Consider the following 5135-nt stretch of genomic DNA (forward strand, 5'->3'; position numbering starts at 1 on the left):
TGGATGTACTTGCGCATGTTTTCTCCTTCCTTCTTGGGGATGATGTGTAAATCACTTGCATGGCCATGAGCTTGGTGACCTCCGATAAAGGCGCCAACAAACTCATGGCACAGATCCGCCCAAGAAGAGATGGAATTCACCGGCAAGTGCATCAACCATGACATAACATTAGGCTTGAGTGCCAACGGGAAGTAGTTGGGAAGCACCTTATCGTCGTGGGCCCCAGCAGCTTGCATCGCGATGGTGTAGATGTTGAGGAACTCTGACGGGTGAGTCTTGCCGTTGTACTTCTCGCCAAAGTCGGGCTTGAAAGTACGGTGGGAGGGCCATTGGAACTGCCGCAGCTCACAGGTGAAGGCCGGACAACCCACCTCGTAAGGTAGGCAACCGTAGACTCCCGGCGCTGGGTGGTCTAGAGCAGGCCCCGCCCGCCTGTCCGACTGGTGGCGCATGTCACGTCGGCGCGCGATCGTAGTTCAAGCGTCCTCATGAGGCCGCTCCTGAAGGACTTGACGCTGATCGCGGATGGTTCGCGGGTCGGACGACGCGATGGAAATATCATCACGAGCGTTGTCGCGACGGACCGATGCCGGGGGCGGTTGGGATGGAGGTGGGGAGTACACCGTGGCCGCTTCGCCTCCGGCACGGCCTCCGCTGGCATGCGGTAGCCCAGTGGAGCGACGGCCTACGGGTCTCGCCGGCCACAACTCATCGTTGTTGGCGGTGCCGACGAGGCTCCAAACGGTGGCCCTCCATTCGTCAAGCTTCTCCGCGGCGGGAGGAAAATCGAGGAGCAGCTGCGCGCATGCTATGGCCTCCGCTAGCGTGGGTGGCGGTGAAAGCTGGGTGGACCGCGATGCGCCTCGACTCCTAACCACATTAGAAGGAGCTGCTTCACAGCCTCGCAGCTGTTCGCCACCTCCATCAGCACCTCGGCGCGCATGCTGGCCCTCCTCATCATGTGATGGGTGCGCCGGACTCTTCCCAGGGCGGCGCGCAGCGTCATCGGCAGGGTGACACTGCTCATCACGCACAACCTGGGAAGAGAGCGCCGTGGGCGCCGGTGTTGGCGTCTTGGAGGTCCCCGCGCTGCCGTCTGGCGGGATGGCGGCGCTCCTGGAGGGCCCCGCGCCGCCTGCGGGGGGCCCGACTCCACCTCTAGAGCCCGCGACTGGTGGCTCGTCGCCTGGCGTGCGAACGACGCCACTCGCCAGGCCTGAACCGCCAGGGTGGTGTAGATGTTCGCGGGCCGCGCCACGGGTTCTCTCCGCGACTGGCCCGCTACCGGTCCGCGCTGGTACCAACCCGGTCCCGGACGAACCGATCGTCGTGGTCTTCTTCTTCTTAGGAGCCATGGCGATGAAGAACAGCTAGGTTAACTGCTAGACTAGATTCTCACAATTGCGCCCCCTACCTGGCGCGCCAAAGATGTTGTTGGGAAACGACACCTATGGTATCACTGGAATCCCTACTACGGTTGCGGGGTGCGGGGATCGTGAGAAGAGCAGGACTAGCAGACGGCACAAAGGGGATTTACCTAGGTTCGGGCTGCAAAGATGCGTAAAACCCTACGATCCTGCTTTGGTGGATGTATTTAGTGTTCTTGAGCTCTTGAACTAGCTCTGGGTGCTGCTAGGTTCGAAAGAGCCGAATCCTTCTCCAGTGCGCCATGGGCCTCGTTTTATAGGTGAAAGGGGCTGCCACAGTGGCACACAGGAAGTGGAAAGTGCTACAGCGCTGTGAGCTTAGCGCTGGTATTACAGGACAAAGTGCATTTAATGTGAGGCTTAGGTGTCCCTTCACTTTATCGGGGATGGGGGCGAGTGAAAGAACATGTGGTGCCCCCATGTTTGGTTTTGGTAATTGATGACAATCTCTATGGACTAATGGTTGCCTTGAGTTATATTTGAAGGATTTTTCCATAGGATTTTCTTGGAGTCCATTTGTTGGTTTCAAGGAGAGTTTGTGATGACCAAGGTGCCATTCAAGGAATTACCTAAAGATTGGTCATGTGAGAGGTTGATCAAGACTAATTCAAAGAGTGAATCAAGTTGATCAACACACAAATCATAGAAGATGTACCGAGAGGGATCAAGCGATCCCATGGTATGGTAAGCATTGTCAATTACGCTTTCTGTACTAACCCATGATCTTCGTGAGAGTTCTTTGTGGGGTTAGGTTGTGGTGTGCAAGTTCAAGTGAAGCATCATGAAGAGATCAAATGCTTGAAGCTTTCCGTCCATTGTGGTGACAATGGACTTGTGAAGATGTGCGGAAGAGTGGCTCACGCATAGTGGAGTATGGGGGAGCAATCAACTAGTCTTCATCGAGCCAACACAATCAAGAAAGGTGGTCCAACTTGAGGGAGTCAAGATCGTCATCATCTAGCTCAAGTGGACCATGTGCAAGGCAAAGGTTTGCCCTTGATAGGTTTTCTATTTTACCGGTCTCATGATGGTAGTTGGGAGACCGGGTTTTAGGATCAATTGTCGTACTATCAAGGGGGGCTCTCGATGAGTAACTTGATCGTATCATTCGTAGAGAGCTCAAACCATTGCATCCTTGCATCATATTTATTGGTTCTTGTTTGGTTCTTCTCCTTGTGAGATTTGGAGCTTATGGTCATTTTCTTGACAAGCTCGAGTTCATCGAAAATGGAGTTCACATGCATCTTCTATGATGTTTTCGATGTTGGAGGTTCTGCCGGTTCTTCTTTGTTGGAGGTTTCTCTCCTCTTTTTGTTAGGCATACCTTCGCTGTTTTGGTTCTACTCGTTGTCTTGTTTCAAACAAGCTTGAGTTTGCTCAATTCCGAGCTCATTTGCAGAAATTATGGCAGTTCTGGTTTTCCTTGGAGTATACTTGTTTTCGTGGAAGTGGCATACGGATGGTGCTAGCGGTAGTACCGCTGGGCCGGAGCGTCAGTACCGGTTATCGCCACAAGCGGTAGTACCGCTGTCCCACAGCGGTAGTACCGCCCATGGCCATAAGCGGTAGTACGGCTCCGATTCCGCGCTGGTACCGCCTCGACTCGAGACGTGGTTTTCTCGTGGCGGGTTCAGCGGCAGTAGTAGCGGCAGTAGGAGCGGTAGTACCGCTCGTGTGTGGTAGTACCGCTGGGGTGAGCGGTAGTACCGCTTATATGCGGTACTACCACCCCAAGGTTCATGTTTTATTGCTCCTTTTTCCTGCTTCTACCGCCCGAGCGGTAGTACCGCTCGTGGAGCGGTAGTACCGCTTGTGTGCAGGCTGAGCACATAACGGTTGGATTTTTTCCCTCCTATATATGGGGGTCTTCTTCCCCAATGAACCTTATCCTTTGAGGTCGTGTTCGTTCCCCATTGTTTACCTTCTTCGAGCTTGCTAACTCTCAATCCCTCCATGGATTCTTGCTAGTTTTTGAGGGAAAAGAGAGAGGAGATCTAGATCCACATTTCCACCAATCACTTTCTCCCCTATGTGAGGGGAACCCCTTGGATCTAGATCTTGGAGTTCTTGGTGTTCTCCTTCTTGTTCTTCCTCTCATCTTCCTCCCTAGCATTAGTTGCTTCGGTGGGATTTGAGAGAGAAGGACTTGGGCACTTCGTGTGCCCTTGTCATTGCATTTGGTGCATCGGTTTGAGTTCTCCACGTGATACGTGGAAGTTACAAGTTGAGAAGCTTATTACTCTTGGGTGCTTGGTACCCTTGAGCTTGTTACTCTAGGTGTTTTGGACACCCTAGAGCTTGTTCCTCTTGGGTGCCTTGGCGCCCTAGACAGTTGGAGTTGTTCGGAGCTCAATCATTGTGGTGTAAAGCTCCGGGCAAGCGTCGGGGTCTCCAATTAGGTTGTGGAGATCACCCCGAGCAATTTGACGGGTACTGGTGACTGCTCCCAAGGGTTGCCAAAGTGTACGGGTTCGGTGACCGCCCCCAAGGGTCACCATTTGTACGGGCTCGGTGACCGCCCTCAAGGGTCCCTTAGTGGAATCACGACATCTTGCAGTGTGCGAGGGCGTGAGGAGATTACGGTGGCCCTAGTGGCTCCTTGGGGAGCATTGTGCCTCCACACTGCTCCAAATGGAGATTAGCATCCGCAAGGGTGTGAACTTCGGAATACATCATTGTCTCCACGTGCCTCGGTTATCTCTTACCCGAGCACTTTACTTATGCACTTTACTTTGTGATAGCCATATTGTTCTTTGTCATATATCTTGCTATCACATAATTGCTTATCTTACTTAGCATAAGTTGTTGGTGCACATAGGTGAGCCTAGTTGTTTTAGTTTTGTGCTTGAAAAATTAACCGCTAGGTTTATTCCGCATTTGTTCAAGCCTAAACCATAATTATTTTAAAGCGCCTATTCACCCCCCCTCTAGGCGACATCCTCGATCTTTCAGCGAGGCCCGTCCCGTCCGTCGCCGCTCCTCCTTGCTTTGACACGCGCCCTGGCCAGCGATGCATGCGGTGCCATGTAGGCAGGCAGGCAGCTGAGGTGGCGCGGTGGCAGAGCCTCCACGAAGGGCTGCATGTTGCCACGCAGGTGCCTGCCCAGCTGGTTGGGTCGGCAGCTGCATGCGAACGGCGGCAGAGACTTGGCTGGCATGGGCCTGGCAGCGGCCCTACTGGCACGCTTGGTGAGGGTTTTGTCGGGCGGCCCGACAAGGGTCTTGTCGGGCGTCCCGTCAAGGGTCTTGCCGGGCGGCCCGGTAAGGGTCTTGCCGGGTGGCCCGGCAACGGTCTTGCCGTGGCGCGTTGGCGTCCCCGGCAAGGATCTTGCCGGGGGTCTTGTGGGTTTCTTCGGTGAGGATGGTTGCCTCCCTATCCTCATTTGATCTTGACTATTCTTTGTCTTCACAAAGATCTGCATGCCACCACGGAGGTGCCTCCCAAGCCTTGTCCCAATGCGTCTATTTAGCGTTGGTGGGCTCAAAGGTTGTTCACTCAGCTGGCGTCCCGACAGATCTATCACACACAGGCACACACAGAAACACATCCCCACTCTTATTGATAACATTGTAGTTCCACCCTCAGTTTGTCTAGTAGGCCTCTCCCACCATCTTCGAGAAGCAACTCCATCACCCATCCAGCACTCTACCCCACTCCCTCCCTCTCCATCTCTCTCTCTCTCTCTCTCTCTCTCTCTCTCTCTCTCT

Source organism: Triticum dicoccoides, chromosome 6B (assembly GCF_002162155.2).
Source record: "Triticum dicoccoides isolate Atlit2015 ecotype Zavitan chromosome 6B, WEW_v2.0, whole genome shotgun sequence".
In the NCBI taxonomy this organism is placed as follows: Eukaryota; Viridiplantae; Streptophyta; class Magnoliopsida; order Poales; family Poaceae; genus Triticum; species Triticum dicoccoides.